Consider the following 18169-nt stretch of genomic DNA (forward strand, 5'->3'; position numbering starts at 1 on the left):
GGGAAAAAACCTTACACACAGCAGGGACTTAATGTACTCTGGTGGGAGTGAACTAAAGAGAAGAGACTCCCTAGGAAGGGAGTGCAAAAGGCTCTCCTTGTTCTCTCTTACTCTGCTCCAAATTAGAGACAGAGCAACCAGTCTGAGGCTAGGGCTCAGACTCCTTCTCTCTGGTTGGGAGAAGGAAACTAGCCCATACTGAGCCCTTACCATGTGCCTGGCCCCTAATAGGCACCATTTCATCGATCTTCCCAGTAACCCTTTGCAATTGGTATTATTACCCCCATTTTACAGATGGGGGAAATGGGGGCATTGAGGAATATGCTCTCCAGAGTGGTTTTCATTTGAAAGTTTTCTGAGACCCCACCTGGCTATTCTACCAGCCTGAAAAACCCAGTTTCTCTGAAGTATTAGGTCATTGTGTAGACACATTGCACTCAGAAAAGCTTTGCTTTTATCCATCAGACTAAGAAGAGAGAGGCTTTCCAGCCCATCAACCCAGAGACGCATCTATCAGAATGGCTAACTGATTCCTTGGAGAGCACAGAACAGGCCTTATGGGTTGTACAAGGTGGGCAGACCCCACAGTCATCCCTCTCCCCCCTTCTTCTCCAACTGACAGAACCCACCACCAGCCATAGTTGGGACAGAAAATTCCAACAACTCAGCATCCCAGCCTCATCTAGGGGTGACCATGTGACCAGCTGTGGTTGATGAGAGGCAAGGGGAGCTCTCCCAAGGGGCTTGTGAACAAGATTTCCTCTATGATAAAGAGAGTGACCATCAAGGAAAACTCTTTCTCCCTTCAGTTCCTTCGTGCTTTGGACAATGTCATGTGATGATGGGCCATCTTGACTGTTTTTGTGATTGTGAGCAACCAAATAAATGTATATTCTAAGGATGGTGGAGCAGGCAGACGGAGGGAGCCTGGGTTCTTAGTGACATCCCTGGTGAAAGGTCACTTACCCCCAGACTTTCTATTTTTGGTGAGATGATGAAATGTCTTTATTGTTTAAGGTATTGTTTGCGGAGTATTCTGAACTGAGTCTTCTGTTAAGCATTTTCAGAAAGTATTCTGACTTTTGAAATTGTGGAGAAGAAAATAGTGCAGTGACAAGTTCTGAACAATAACACTGTTGGTGGTAGGGGAGGGTTGGAGATTGAGGGTGGGGAGAGAGCCTGCAATGCCAAGGTCAAGATCAAAGGGCCCAGGGCACTGAAGCACAGGGTGGTGAGGATGTCAAATGAAAACAAATCTGGGCCAAGTTAAGGGGAGACTTTATTGAAAAGACTATTTCAATAAGGGGAGGCTGACTACGGCCAGAGAGACGCTGCTCTAACCATGAGGTTAGTTAAGTGTCCCCATTGTCAGAAAGGGATTTGCTTTTATAGGAAGGAATAAATAAGGCTGGAAAAAACGCAGCACAGGGGAATGGGATGAGTGGGTTATATTATGGGACAGTTGTTCAAGAACATTTTTCCCTGAGGTCAGCTGATTCTCTCGCAGGTCCTTAAGTTAAGGAAGAGTTGTACCATGTTCAAATGCTTGAGGGTAGACCAAAGTTCAGGGACCTGGAGGAAGACAAGAAGCTTGATTAAATTTGGTCAAGTCAAGTTGGCAGGCCTTTTGTCTAGATTGGTAAATGGGGACATACTCTTCAGCTAATCATGTATGAGACAAAGAAGAGATGTGGAGGGTCAGTGTCTGACCTTGTCACAGGTTAACAAGGGGGTCATCTGTGAATCTTATCTGAGTCACATGGGGAAGGAGAGTTCTCTGAATGAGCCATTTCTTGGAGCACAAAAGGTGGGGGTTGGGGGTCACTGTTTTCCAGGAACTCAGAGGCACCATTGTCTAGAAACAAAAAAGGTAAAATCAGACCTCAGGGCACACCATTAAAGTGGTCACAGATCCATCCAAAACCATCAGCCCCCTCCCAAATGCCAGGCACTGTACTAAGGGATCCAGGAACATAGAAAGGATTCAGGCATGGTTCTCTCCAGGATCGTAGCAGGAAAGAGAGAAGGACACAGATACCTACAGGTCTCTTAACATCAGGGGGTTGCCTCCTGTGGCTTCCGTGCACTCATATTGGATTTTCTTTGGGGACCACCTTAGTCTTGCAGACAGCCTGCCCTACAGAAGACCCATAAGCTGGAAATATCAGGCTATAATATTATGAAGAGTTAGACAGTAGAGCAACATTTTGCCTGTGGTGACTTGGCTGGCACCAGTCCCTGAGATTTGATGATGTTTATCACTTTGTAGTAGGTAAGGTCATCATGGCAGGTTAAACTTGGCCATAATGGTAGTATTTACACCACAGAAATGGGCAAATGCTATAAAACAAGGCTTTCTCACCTTCACAGAGAGCTAGTTGTGAAATGTTCACCAGCATACTATCTACTACAGGGAAAGGAAAACAAAGTCTTTGTATGTCTTGGCACTCCAAGTAGTTAACATAACTAGTAAAACTTAAGATGAAAATATACAAGTCTGTGTTTATAACATACAGAGGACTGAGAGGCAAGAATTAGAAGTTACCCGACTCTTGGATCCCAGGTGCCCTGGTCCAGCTCCAGGTTGCAGTAAATGGGCCCCTTGTGGCATGAAGGAGTTAATACCTCTCCCTCAGTGACCAACTTACCTGGCCTTGTTGTGCTGTTGTTACCTCAGATGCGCCATTTTGTAATTTAATTAAAACCAGAGGCTTGAGATAATGGGCTGGTGGTGCCCGCTGTCCCACCCTGGGTGGAAGTTGGGCCCCTGAGAGCAGGAAAAAAGATCTTCAAGACATCAAGTGATCAGGAGTAGTCATTAAATTATTCCAGTTAATCCAAACAGAGTAGTTACCTGAGGCCCTGACTCATCTAGCCAAATGGGACCTGTGGCTGGAAAATGTTTGGAGATTCTGGACCAAAGGATTATCTGCTTGCTCATTCTTACCATCTACAGTGTCTTCTCCAAAGTACGTTTTCTCTGAAGTGTGTTTTGAGGAATTGCAAGTCCTTGATATGTTAGCAGCACCCCCTTTCTGACCCCAAAAGGAGTTGATTGCTAAATAAGTTTGGGAAACACTGGATTTAACAAGGGTAAACATGTTCTCTATGACATTACTTCTCAGAGAATTTAACAGGTTAAAGAGGTTTTCCTTGCACTGTCTTCGGTGATGCATTAGATTTTGCAATTTCCAACGAATACACAATCCTATTGTCCCCGTGTGCAACTTACCAAGCAATTTTGCCAACACCCAACCTAGATAAGCCTTGTTTAATGAGATGAATTCATGGCTCCTACATATTCACCATATGACTTGGATGAGTTCATGGTTAGGTCATGACCAACTATTATCAAAATCTCTCATGGTGTACCCACAGTTTTTGTACTTATCCTGTCTGTGGGTCTCTCCCTGCATGTACTGTGTTAAGCACTTGGCTGAGCTCTGAATGGACCTTGCTCCTGCCCCAGTAAGTTTTCCTCCTCTCACTGGGATTCCCAGTGAATCCCAATGACCTGAGCTGGTCATTGAGGAGTTCTATGCAGCCGTTGTGGAAAGTGCAGCTCTGTCAGAGCTGGATATCTGTCCTCATGCAGTGGGGACATTTCCTGTCCTGCCCCAGTAGAGCAACAGTTGAATCTTTGGAGTCTAAACAGAACTTTGAAAAAAAGACCAGCGCTCCTAAGTTGTGCCAGCTCTGGAGAGGATCGAATAAACACCAGACAGAACCCCAAACACAAAAGACACAAAATGCATCGAGGTCCTCCTTTTCCTTCTCCATAGACCCAGAAATGCAGTAAAGGCACAGCAGACTCTGGGTTGGACTTCCATGAAGGCTGCCAAAATAGGAAGTCCTTCCAAGGCAGCTGAGACTGTCTCCTTGTCTCTGGGGACAGTATGCCCACTCCCATGCAAGCCAACTGATGTGCAGATAGATGAAGAGTGTCTTGTGTCTACTGGACTTGGACAGCCCTCGGCCAGGCTAGAAGCAGCAGGGCCCAGAGCCATCTCCAGGCTCCAGCATCATTTCCCCACAGCTTGACAGGTAGATGCCAGTGCAAGGCAACTATCCCTTCCTTTCCTTTCTTTCTCTCGTGCTGATTCACCTCCTACACCCACACTGGAAGTCAAGTGTAAATAGAAGGCTCTGACTATCAGGTCAGGCTGCCGTCAGGGCTCCCCCCGCCATTCTTCTCTGAAATGTTCACTGCTCCTGCCAACTCTTTATTCTGTACCTGTCAGAGCTGGCTCCCTCCAATCTCTGTATGGACAGATTCCGTCCTCAGTAAATACTCTCAGTGACCCGAGAAGTCCCTGGAATCAGGTTGTCTCTTTCAAAGCAGAGACAGTTTCAGCTGGGTGTTTTTCCTCACCTTTTCACCAGTCTGTTCTTCAGAGGAACTATTTATTCATGAGGTGGTTCGGGGGCCGGCTGTGGAGGCGAAGTGAAGGTGCCAGGATCCCACCCAGCGCCATGTTTCCTGGTACATTCTTACACATGGCCCCAATACCGGTCCTGATAGGGCAAGAGCCTGGGAAGAAGGAGATTTAGGTAGAGTTGAGTTTCGGGGTCCCCCTTATGTCAAGTGGAGGCATCCAGCCAGCACTATGAGGCAGGTCATTTGTGTAGAAGTAACAGTGGATGTCATGGGCATCCGAGCGGAGATCCCTGAGGCAGGCCGTGTAGAGACAGGGGGAGGCTGAGAGAACAACCATGGTTTGTGAGAGGGAAAGCGAGAGGAGTTAGGAAAGGAGGCTGGGAGGGAGAACTTGAAGTACGAAGGAAATTGGGAGCAGATAGTACCTCATCACGTCAAGGAGGAGAGATCAGCAGTGTTGTGTTGCCAAGAGATCAGGAGATTAAAAATTGAGAAAAGGAAATGGTTGGTGATTAAGGTGCCTGAGCAAGGCAGCGGGAGATGGGAGACGTAATGAGAGCTGCCCACCTCCTGAGGGAGCCATTCACACCCTTGTCTGTGGGGATGGCAACCCTGGAGTTCCTAGTGCGTCACCCTTGTGGCTGGCGGGGACAGCCTGCTCCTGAGAATCTTGTCAGCCAAGGGCTGAAGCCAGAGCCCCATGGTAAGCTGCTGAGGTGGAAATGGGAGGTGAGGTAGGAGTTGGCGCCCGTGAAGGGGACCCTTGGAAAGAGTCTGGAAATGGAAGAAAGAAAAAGAAATGGCTTGAGGGGAAATGACATATTTTCCACTTGAATTATAGCTGGAGCTTGGAAATTTGAGCATACTGTAGGCAAAGGAAAAAACCAGCCAACTGGGAGAGAGAACAGTTTGCTGGACACAGCTGTGGAGGGAGACCAGCTCCTGGCTCTCATGGAGCTTGAGTTTCTTGAGAAGTGGTACAATAGAGAAGAATGGGGTAAGGGTAGAGGTGGGTGGGAAGGGTGGGCTTGGACTTGGGGGTCAGGATAGGCTTCTCTGAGGAGGGGACCTTTGAGCTAAGACTGAATAATGAGAAGGGGTCCATTCTGTGAAGACCAGAGCAAAGAGTGTACCAGGAATATGCCTTATCTGAGTTCAAGAAAAGTTTACATTCATGGCTTCTTCAGAAAGTCTCAAAGTTGGGTTCAAGTGCTGGGCATTTCCAAAGGACTTACAAAAGCTGTTTTGGGGGGGCACCTGGGTGGGTAAAAGCCTCTGCCTTCAGCTCAGGTCATGATCCCAGGGTCCTGGGATCAAGCCCCACATCGGGCTCTCTGCTCAGCAGGAAGCCTGCTTCCCTTCCTCTCTCTCTGCCTACTTGTGATGTCTGTCAAATAAATAAATAAAATCTTTAAAAAAAAATTTTTTTTTTAATAATATTTTATTTATTTATTTGTCAGAGAGAGAGTGAGTGAGAGCGAGCATAGGCAGACAGAGTGGAAGGCAGAGTCAGAGGGAGAAGCAGGCTCCCTGCGGAGCAAAGAGCCCGATGTGGGACTCGATCCCAGGATGTTGGGATCATGACCTGAGCTGAAGGCAGCTGCTTAACCAACTGAGCCACCCAGGCGTCCCTAAAAAAATTTTTTTAAATGCTGTTTTGGGAGCCTTTGAGCCTTTTGGTACTTCTGAGTCACCTTACCTACATAGATACCTGCTGCACTAAACTTCTAGATAGATGAAGTTCATTTCCTAATGGTGCTTCTCCAACCCCACTGTTCTCATGCTACCTCTTTTTTTTTTTTTTAAGATTTTATTTATTAATTTATTTGACAGACAGAGATCACAAGTAGGCAGAGAGGCAGGCAGAGAGAGAGAGAGGGGAGGAAGCAGGCTCCCCGCAGAAGAGAGAGCCCCATATAGGGCTCGATCCCAGGGTCCTGGGATCATGACCTGAGCCGAAGGCAGAGGCTTTAACCCACTGAGCCACCCAGGCGCCCCCTCATGCTACCTCTTGCTGCTCAAGCTTCTTCTTGGGCCATCTGAAAAATTACACCCCCTTATTTTCCAGCCCCTCCCCAAGCCCCATAAAAATGTATAGTTCCTGGGGCACCCAGATGGCTCAGTGGGTTAAGCCTCTGCCTTCAGCTCAGGTCATAGTCTCAGGGTCCTGGGATTGAGACCCACATTGGACTCTGCTCAGCGGGGAGCCTGCTTCCCCCCTCTCTGCCTCTCTGCCTGCTTGTGATCTCTCTCTCTGTCAAATAAATAAATAAAATCTTTTAAATAAATAAATATGCTTAGTTCCTTAGTGCAGATATTAGCAAGAAGGCAATCGGATTAAAAAAAAAATTCATACTAAGGTGTTAGTGACTGATGTCACCACTGATACCATGTCACTGATACCCCCATGTCACTTATGGGAGTATCTGACTTAATACAAAGGCAAGATACACACCCCAATTCTAGTATTTACTAAAAGTATTTAGGACATGTGGCTGCCAAAGGATGGGTTTTAGAAAGATAAGACATTAAGGAATGGAGAACCTTCCTAGATTCCCTAGCACGTTCTGTGGATACTTGCTTATGCCTAAGTCTGGCTTGGTTTCCAGATCTAAAAGGACATAAAAGACAATTCTCTTCTTTAACAAGTTAAGATGAAGGTAGCTTTGGGGTTTGAGGGTAAGATATGGACCACAGTTCAATTGTCACGGTGGATGTGTGCTCACTCAATCCAAAACCAGCTTCTCTGGTTGAGATTTAAAATAACACCCCCACCTCCAAAGGGATGAAGACACATGTGGTGGACTCTTTTCATGTGTATGTTATCTTACTTAGTCTGCATCACACCCCACGATGTGCATGTTATTATTGCCCCCATTTTTCAAATGAAACTGGGGCTCAGGAATGTGTAGTGACTTTCCCAGGGTCACACAGACAAAGCCTCACAGAGCTGCGATTCAAACTGGGGTCTGTCTGAGTCCAAAGTTCGCACCCCCCAGCTATGCCTCAGGATGAAAACTCTCTCCTATGGAAACAGCGATCCTGGTGGTATTCTGAGAACCAGCTGCAGTTTTTCCCCTAGCTTTTCCACTTTTCAAATTTGTGATTCACTTCCTCTTTCGGGGCTCCAGTTTCCTCATCTGAAAAATAAGGAGCTAGAAACTCAGTTTGGAGGGCCCCTCCCTGCCCCAAGCTTCACCATGCTGAGTGATCTTTTCTCTGACCCGGGGCTCGTCTGGTCTACATACGTCAGCAGGGCCCTGGGCTCTCTACTATTCAACTCCTCAGAAAGAAAATGGCGGCAGGTGGGCCACCCTGGACCAGTGTCGAGCAAGTCCATGGAGGCCTGGGGAGACGAGAAGCTCTGGCCTCATTGTGCCGTGCCAGTAGACGGTCCATGTAGGTCCCTGCTTGTCAGCCGGACTTGCGCCTGGGGCACAGTGAGCACCAGAGCCTTCTTCATGCCCCTTTCAAAGCTACTTCCAAGGTGGTTGAGGGTTGGTGTGTTCTTCCTCTCTCCCCTTCAGGGCCCAGAGGTCAACTTGAATGTAACTCTGGCAGATGAAATCTCCTTTGGAAACACCCTTTTCAAATCCAACCTGAGACGGGATTAAGAGAACAGCTTTGGCTCGCTTTCAAGACTGTCATCTGGTGAACATCTCCAAGCTCATTTGAAGGAAGTGACAGAAAAGAGTGAGATTTCAAATCAGAGAAATTGGCGACAGGCTCTGCTCACATCAGCTTCCCACCTCCAGCCCTCAGGCCTCAGAAAACAGAAGCTCCGGAGTAGGAAAGTGACACAGCGCCACCTCCCGGCCGCTGCCTGGCCAGGGGAGGCCTCTGGCTGAAGTTAGGTCTCCCCAGCCTCAGGGCCTGCCCAAAAGTTGGGGAGGTGAGACCTGTCTCTTGGCTTCTAGGAGATGGGAACAGGGGGCTTGTGAGAGCTACGCGAGTCTCAGTTCGTGACGTATGTGTATGTGTGCATTTATGTGTCTCATATACATGCGGCCAATTTGAAGTTGGAGTAGGATTTTGTCTTAGGAGGGGCCACACTCTCCTCTCACTATTAGGTAGTTCTTTAGGGCAAGATCATATGATTAGGATACGAAGTCTGATGCCAGACTGCCTGGGTTCAAACCTCAGTTTTGTCACTAATAGCTGTGCAATCTTGGACAAGTTATTTAACCTCTCTGTATCTGTTTCCTTTGAAAGAATCAAAGAGTCAATACATGTAAAATGCTTACCAAGTGCTGGGCCCATAATTTGTATTAGCTAGTATTATTATTCAGTTAAACAAAGCTCATACATATTTCTTCCTTCTGATACCCACCCATTAGACCCATTTCTAACTTTTAAAAAAAGACTTTATTAATTTTTTAACAGAGATCACAAGTAGGCAGAGAGGCAGGCAGAGAGAAAGGAAGGGAAGCAGGCTCCCTGCCGAGCAGAGAGCCAGATGTAGGGCTCCATCCCAGGACCCCGGGATAATGACCTGAGCCGAAGTCAGAGGCTTTAACCCACTGAGCCACCCAGGCACCCCCCATTTCTAACTTCTTGTTCACTGATATGTTCCATGTAGATGTTTCCAGTTCAAGGAAGATGATGCTAAATCCGTAATTTTGTTGAAATAATTGGCCCCACCCAAACCCACACCCTAAACTTCGTGCGTTGACACCCTGGCAGATTTTGAGAAAGTCATCCTTGAGGAACTCCCATGTCTTTTGTTTTGTAATGCAACCTGGCAAGGCAGCTGGGTAGTCGATGCTTTGGAATAAACCTAGAAAAGCCAGATGGGCTTGGGGACGATCCTCTCTTCAGATGCTGCACTGAGATTCAACTCAGGGGAGAATTCAAGTCCTGGATTTCCCCACACGTGTCTGCAGAATGGTCTTAGGATACTGGTGATTCGGGAAAAGCCTCTGTTTAAAGCCTTCCTGCTTTCTTTGAACAAGAAGGGTCTCTCAGAAGCTCTGTTTGGGGTTCAGACTTGGGATGCCCCTTGATCCCGGCGGAAGGTCCTCCCACCCAAGAGGAAAGATGGTGACGCGACAGGCTGCCAAGGTCGGAGCCTGGCCTTTCCGAAAGTCAACCATAAATCAAAGCCTCCAAGGTGACCACGTGTCACAGACACCAGCTCTGGAGTCTCTGGGGGTGGGGGGGGGTGGTGCTGGGCTGGATGACAGGAGACCACCTCTTTCCCAGCCCGTCTGCTGCCAGGGAAGACCAGCATGTGGGCTGGCCATTGCCACTGAGGAAGTTGTCCTGCTGTTTAATGAGGTTTAATTTTCCCTCTAAAGGAGGGCCCAGCTCAAACATCTGTCTCATCAAAGGGGTCAGAGTCTTGGAGACACAAAAGCTTCTCTTAGTGCCTCCATTCTGTGGCCTTTATCGCTCCCAGAATCCATCCCATTAGCGTGCTGGAATAGCCGTGACTTTGCCAAGACGCATGCACGCATCTCGGGAGCACGGTCAGGTTTCCAGGGGAGGAAGGCGGGAGAGACAGGGAAATTCCTTTGAATCCCCTCAGACTTTGCACTTGGCTTCCTCGTGTGGGCGAGACTTAGCCATGACTCACCTGCTTTAGAATGTTTTCTTAGCCAGTCCCTGATTTGCTTTAAACCTCAGAAGCGTCAAGTTAATAACAGCCAGGGGATAGGGAGGAGAGAGATGTTGGCTCAAGTCTGGTCGACAGTCTGCTAGTGGGGGACAGCAGGTGACCAAATCTTCCTGTCTGTGCCCAAGCACCTGGGAGTCATGAGGATTTTTGAAAAAAAACCAGGAAGCATCAGTGTTTTAAAGTGAGAGGATTAAATACACAATTTGGGCCATCTGACTATGAAGTCATAGATAATCCTGACAGTGTTCTACCATTTGTCAGCTGTTTGGCTTTGAACGAGTTACTTCACATCTCTGTGCCTCAGTTTCCTCATCTGTAAAACGGACTGATACTGGTGTCAGGACTGAATGACAAAAAGTACTCTATTTTATCCCCGCTAGTGTTGGCACATTGTAGAGACTCCAACAGCAGTAGCCAAGTAACAAACGTTTTTTTTAAAAAAGTACCAGAGAAAAAGTTAAATCAACAAATGTCTTTCCATTGAAATGATTATTAATTTTGTCTTTTCTTTCTAAATTGGGAGAAGCAGCAGAAGGCTGCCCCGTGTGATGACAGCAGCTGCGTCCCGTGGCCCAGGGAGGACCACCGTGTAGCGTACGAGCTATCGTGTTAGCCAGAGTTCTCAGCCTTCTGCAGGCGTGACAACGCACCTGACCGCTAGCATGAGGATGCCCAACCCACAGCCATGAGTACAATCAGCGTCATAGAAATGACAAGTCCAAAGCCTGGCTCCATCAGGTACCCAATGCCTGACCTTGAACAAGCAATTTAACCTCTTGAGTCTGCGAGCCAGCAATATTAATAATACTTACCTCACAGGCTTGTAGGGGTGGCTGGGTAAATGTGATTGTGCACATAAAACACTGGGGACAGTACTCAGCACAAAGTGAGTGCTCAATTAAAAAGAAAAGCAAGGCAGGTGTGACTAATGCATGACTTCAGCCCCACCTATAACCCTACCCTCTTTCCCTCCCACCCAGGGAAGCGGCTTAGAAAGTAACATTTCGGGGTGCCAGGATGGCTCAGTCAATTAAGCATCTGACTCTTGATTTCGGCTCAGGTCATGATCTCAAGGTCATGAGACTCAGCCCCCATGACTGGACCTATGCTGGGTGTGGAGACCGCTTAAAATTCTCTCCTTCCTTCTCTTCTGCCCCTCTCCACCTGACCTTCCCCCTTCTCTCTAAAAAGAAAGGAAGGAAGGAAAGAAGGAAGGAAGGAAGGAAGGAAGGAAGGAAGGAAGGAAATAAAAGAGAAAGAAAGGTAGATTTCTACTCTCTATCTGGAATCCCTATACACTGAAATTAATATAACGCTGTATGTTAACTATACTAGAATTAAAATAAAAAAGTTAATGAAAAATAAAGATTATTGTATCAGTTAAAAAAAACAAAGTAACATTTCTGTAAGCTTAAACTTGAAATGGCTCAAAATGGTTTAAAACTCATTCACACCTATTGCTTTAGTCATTATCGGTAAGAAATTGAGAACAAATTTGTAACTGATATCGATCAGAAGTCCTTTAATGCACGTGTGTACTTTTCTCCAGATTGCATGAAATCTGTATTCGTTTTCTGTGTGACTGCTGTAATGATCTACCATGAACAAAGTGTCTTAAAACAAAACAAATTTATTATCTTACAGTTCTTGCTGGAGGAAGTCTGAAAAGGGTCTCAATGGATAAAAAAGAAGGGGGGGTATTGGCAGGGCTGTGTTCCTTCTGGATGCTCTATCACAGAACTCTATCCGCTTGCCTCTTAAAGGCTGCCCCATTCCTTGTCATGTGTCTGCCTCCATCCTAAAAGCCAGCAATAGTCAGCTGAGTCTCTCCCACAATGTAGTCACTTGGATTCTAGCTCTTTTACCTCCCTCTTCGTCATTTAAGGCTCCTTCTTATTATATTGGACACACCCCAATAATGAGGGTAGCCTCTCTAAGATCAGGTGATCAATAACCTTAATTCCACTTGCAACCTTAGTTCACCCACAACATGTAACATAATATGCTCTAAGGTTCTGGGAATTAGTATCCGGACATCTTGGTGTGGGGTGGTGGTGTTGGTTTGCCTCGAATCTGATAACCTCGAATCTGCTCAAAATTATTTAAAATTCATTCACACATGTTGTTGCCTTAATCATTATCGATCACAAATACTGTGAATGACTTCACAACTGGTATTGATCAGAAGTCCTCAAAGGCTGGTGGAGGCCATTCTTTTATCCAAGCTGCATGAAATGTGAAAAGATAGGAAAATACGGTGATTTTTTTCAGAAAACTAAGTTCATTCTGTTTAAATAACTAATCTTTTGGTATTAAAATGGTGGCCGAGGATGATAGTTGGCTTTTTCATGTTTAATGTTTTTTTCATGTTTAATGTTTTTTCTGTTTTTCATTTTTAATGTTAGTTGGCAAATATAAACATCCATATCTCAGTAAGTCAAGGTCCAAGGGTTTCTTGGGCAGGAGAGAATTTCAATGGTCTGTGCAATTCAAGGGATGAGAACTACTACTACCCTGAACTACTACTACCCTCTATAAAGCCCAGCTTCCACCCCCTAGTGCCTGGGGCTATAGAACTTTCCATACCCTTGAGGGCCTCCTGCCCTTCTCTGACCCTCTGTCACACTTCCCAGGGTTTTTCAAGGCCCACCCTTGTGAATTCCAAGCCAGAGAACGAGGGATATGGGACAAGCCCTCCTCAGTTTCCCCATCCATAGAACTAAATGGACAGAAAACCCACACCACCCTTCTCACAGGATTCCAATTGAGGAAAGTGCAGTAAGCTGTAAAGTTATCTACAAATAGGAGCGGTTGCACCCTCAGATTCTGGATCTTTCTATTGTATTTTCTAAAGTGTGGGTGAGATAAAGTGAGAGAGCCCCAGGGGGTACAATTAAGCACTTAGGGAATAGCAGTTTTGTTTCTCTCCCAAACAAAAATCCCTAGTTTGTTTATTAATTGTGGCACATTCAACATAAAATTTGCCATCTTAACCACTTCTTTTTTAAATTATTTATTTGTCAGAGTGAGAGAGAGAAAGAGAGAGAGCAGGGACAACCAGAAGGAGCAGTAGGCAGAGGGAGAAGCAGGCTCCCTGCTGAGCAAGGAGCCCAATGCAGGACTTGATCCCAGAACCCCAGGATCATGACATGAGCCAAAGGCAGATGCTTAACCGACTGAGCTACCCCAGTGCCCCCCATCTTAACCACTTCTAAGTGTACAGTTCAGCAGGGTCAGCTGTGGTCACGTGGTTGTGCAACCCATCTCCAGAGCTCTTTTGTCTTGCAAAACTGAAACTTTATGTTCTGTAAACAACCCCTCATGTCTCTCTCCCCTCGAAGCCCTTGGCAACCACCATTCTACTTCCTTGTCTCTGGGAACTGTACTGCTCTGGGTTCGGAATATAAATGGAATCATACTGTATTTGTCTGTTTTTGTAACTGGCTTATTTCACTTAGCATCATGTCCTCCACACTCACCCATGCTGTAGCATGTATGAAAATGTCCTCATTTTAAAAGACTAAATAGTACTTCCTTGTGTGTATATACCTCCTTTTGTTTACCGTATGTCTGTCTATGGACACTCAGGTTGCTTCCACCGTCTGACTATGTGACCTATGTGCCTAACGCTGCTATGAGTGGAGAGATACAAGTATTCCTTTGAGATCCTGCTTTTAATTCTTGGCAGCATATATGGGATGGCTGGATCATCCGGGAATTCTATTTTTAATTTTTTGAGGAACTGCCATGCTCTTTTCAATAGCAGCTGCACACTTTTACAGCCCCATTAACACAGCGCTCCAATTGCTCCACCTCCTCTCCAAAACTTGTTACTGTTTGTGACAGTAGCCATTCTAAGGGGTGTGAAGGGGTCCCCGTTATACATACACACCTCTGCTCACCTTCTTCCACTTAGTCGTGCATCTTGGAACCCTTTTCACATCACCACCTATGGACAGACCTCATTGCTTTCCACAGTCACATAATATTCCCTTGTATGAATGAACTGTAACTGAAACAATTTACTATTAGTAGACACTTAGTTGATTTCCAGAGCTTTTATTTATTTATTTATTTATTTAAACCCAAAAAAGTGCCAGCAGTGAGAGGCTATACAACCCTGGGATTATGAGCGCAGCCTCTGAACCCTGGCTGCTTTGGTTCAAACTCTAGCTCTGGCACTTAATAGCTGTGATGCTGGGCAAGTGATTTAACCTCTCTGTGCCTCAGTTTCCTCATCTCAAAAGTGGGAAGAATAGTAATAGCACCTACCTCCCAAGATTATTGCAAGGATTAAATGAATCAATAAAGGGAACGTTCCTAGAACATAAGATGTGATGCAACTATTGCTTCACACTTTGATATCCTTGAGTGCGTACAAGTTCATACACTTTTCTGAGTATTTACGTAAGACAAGTGGTTAGAAGTCAAAGTGCTGGGTTGAAAGGTATGATGGACGTGTGAGGTGCTAGAGCCTAGCACCATCACTTTCCTCCTCCCATTCCTGAACCATCTCCATCCTCTCGTCCCCTGCCTAATGCCATCCATGCCTCCTCCCTCTTTCTTCCCAAAGAGAAGGAGCTGGAAGAGAGGGATGCACCCAGCCATGCCAGGCACCTTTTGTGGACATGACGATTCGCTGGGCACTTTCTACTCTGTTGGAGAGGGCTTCTCCGTGTGGGGTCCAGCTCTGCCCCTCCCCATTCACATCCACTTCCATCGCAGGAAACCTGCCCACCCCCAACCCTCCCGGGACCTCTGCCTTCTCTCCAGCCTTCATCGGATGTCGCTGGGACTTCACTAAGTATGATGATATGCCAAAACTTACCAAACCACTACGAAAGTTAACCTCATTTTTTTCAGGCCCTCCTGGGCAATGAAGATGTGAACATTTAGTGTTCTCTCTAGAAATATATCTTCATCATTTTTTAATTATAAAACAATTCTGCTCCCTGTTTAAAAAAAAAAAAAAGTTGGGGGCAAGCAATACAGATGTATAAACTAATCAGAGCAAAAGTTTTCCCATTATCTCATGTTCCCAGGAATCATCATCATCTTTTTTCTTTTCTTTTCTTTTTTTTTTTTTAGATTTCTTTATTTATCTACTTATACTAAAAGAGAGTAGAGGGAGGAGCTGAGGGAAAAGTAATCTCAGGTAGGCTCCGTGCTCATCAGGGAGCCCAATGTGGCACTTGATCTCATGACTCTGAGATCATGACCTGAGCTGAAACCAAGAGTCAGTTGGATGCTCAACCGACAGAGCCACTCAGGCACCACAGAAATAACCATCATTAGTCTATTTGTTGAATATTCTCTTAGACTCCTTAAACACATATAAGTTCAGTGCAATTATATTACACACATTCTGTAAGCTACTATTTTCACCAAACAATGGGCATCTCTCCATGACAATACGTACTCTGTTTCAATAGCAGCATGATATTCTGCAAGTCTTTTTATTCAAATTTCAATGGAGGCATCCCCTTCCAAAGAGGTATGTGGTGTGGTGGAAAGTGCACCAGACAAGGAGCTGAAAGATTAGTTCTTGACCATTCACTGTGTATTCTTGAGTGACTAACTTCCTTTCTCTGGATTAGAAATAAAATAGGGCAATGCATGTGAAAATGCAAACCTGCATTAAAATGTACAGAAGTGTTATTTTCATGAGACCAAAATAGCCTTCAGTACACTGAGGACAATACCAGGTGGCTAAGTGGCTGTGTGTTCATGGCCTGTGGCATCCTCTGGGACAGCTGCTCTGTTCTTCTCCAACAACTGACTGTCTAGAGACCAGAGGGAAGCCAGACCCATGAGCTTAGTGTGTGTGGTGCTAGAAGGGGGGCAGAGCTTATCTGCTCTGCAGTCTTGTTCTCAGGAGGCAGGGGCAGATAGCTGTTCTTACAGCCCCTCCAGACAGCCTGAGGTCCTGTAGAAACAGTAGACAGATTCTGGCCAGAGCAAGGGCAGTAGGCAAAGGGGACTGGCTGCTTTCTTGGCCAAGTCATCCAAGGCCAAGGACAAGCTATACTTCAGGGTGAGCGTGGGGAGGGCAGTGCCCTGGGAGTCCAGAGGTTTGAAATCTGGTTGTTTTTCTGCCACTAACCTTAGTCAAGGCACTCTGGGCCCTATAGTACTCATCTATAAAATGAGTGGATTGAGAAGTATGACTTCTAGGGACTTACATTCATTTGTTCAACAAATATTTATCAAAACTTGATACTAGCTAAGCACTACCTGATCCTTGAAGATAAAAATTAAACAAACGAACGAACAACAACAGTGAACATTTCTGTAGCACTTATCATGCCCGGCTCTGTTCTCAGAATTTTATCCATATGAATCCATTTAATCTTAGAATGGTTCTATGAGGTAGTACTATTTGTATTCCCATTTTACAGATGAGGAAACCGAGACATAGAAGTTAAGTTCCTTGCTCGAGTTTATTGAGATAACAAGAACTAGAACCCAGCAGTATGGCTCAGGTCAGTGCTTCTAACCTCTAGGGCTCTTCCTGCTACAAAAGCCACAGCCTAGTGACAATAATGACACTCTTGATTAAACACCTACCACGTGCTTAACCATGCCAGGCACTTTACACACTTTCTTGCATTTAATTCTAACAATGACCCCATGAGGGAAAGAGTAATATTCTATTTTACAAGATGAAAAAAATCAGGACTCCAAGAGGCACATAACAACTCCTTAAGTGGCCAAGATGGAACTTGAACCCAAGTCTGCTTAACTCCAATGTCTGAGACGTGAAGTACTGTGATATTCCGTTCTCTAAGACAGCCTGTGAACATGGTTGACGTTGAGACAAGACATGGAGGTGTGGGTCTGGGCAGCCATATTGCTACCTGGTCATCCGAGCTGAGTGTCAGTGGATGTGCAGACTGAATTCTCCATCACTGGTTCTGGGGTGGCCACTCAGCTCTGCGAGAGGCACCTGGACCATCTTGGGGTTGGTCAGTAGAGAAGAGACAAGACCTGGGTCCTTCCTCAGCATCCCCATCATCTCTGGGATTAAACTCCTGGCTGCAGCAGCTTCAAGTGGACACGGAGCAGAGGCCACCCCTATACTGTGGTTTCAGAGACCCCCACAAGGCCACCCTAGGGGCTGATGCTGCCAATGTGTTACCAAGCAACCGTCCACTTCCCTCCCCCAGATGGGCTGCACTTTACCCCTTGTGCAAATGGGCAGCTCATACCTGAGAGCAGGTTCTGACAGACAGATTGGGGCTGAGATCCTATGAGTCCCACACACAGAACCCGGAGCCTCATGGGTGGGTTCAAGTTTATATTCCACTAAGGTTTCAATAAATGTTTGGATGCACAAATTAATGGATAAATGATCTAACAAACGAATGCACAAATGAATGAATCAAAATGAACTGAGAAATGAAAGTATGAAGACAAAAATGAATCTGTCAGACAACGAAGGAATGAACGAGGCCCAGATCAGCCCTAAGCCTCCCCGTCAGTTTGGGTCCTGGGGCCAGAGCCTAGGTGAAGGGCAGAAGTTTAAAAGTGGGACGAAACTGCAGCACCAGAGCTATCCCATCTGAGATGCCAAAAGGGGGAACCCAGTTGGCTTCTCATGGGCATTTCCCCTCTGGAATCTTCCCGGCAAAAAGTGTCACTCACTTTCTCCCTTTGCCTCCAGGACCATCTGAGACGGGAGCTCAGAGCTCCCTCCGGACATATCCAGTGGGCGGAAAGCTGCCCCAGCCCCAAGGAACGGAAGGACCCTAACCCACACCCTTCCCCCTCTGGGAAGCCACACAGAACTCCAAGTTAATTAAAGCCTCCACTCTGAGAAGAAGGGAATGTTCCATTTGGTAAATTTAGAAACAGCTGGTTAGTTTTACCCATTACTTTTGTGCTAACATCAGTGGAGCTCATTCAACTCTGTCTTTTTATGAAGCTGTCCTTCCAATGCTACCTGATAGCTACTAATTGCTGCAACTACATTTCTGAATTGCAAATTTTCTGCACTGATAAAAACTTTGATTGCCTGTCAGCTACACATAAGGAAAAGATCAGCAGTGCTAAATGAGGGGTTCCACGCTTGGATAATAATGCCTAATGAATTATTCAGGAAAGAATGCTTGAATGAAGCAAACAATTTGAAGGGTTACTAGCAGCCGTAACAGTTCAACAGGCAAAAGAACAAA

Source organism: Mustela nivalis (assembly GCF_964662115.1).
Source record: "Mustela nivalis genome assembly, chromosome: 9".
In the NCBI taxonomy this organism is placed as follows: domain Eukaryota; kingdom Metazoa; phylum Chordata; class Mammalia; order Carnivora; family Mustelidae; genus Mustela; species Mustela nivalis.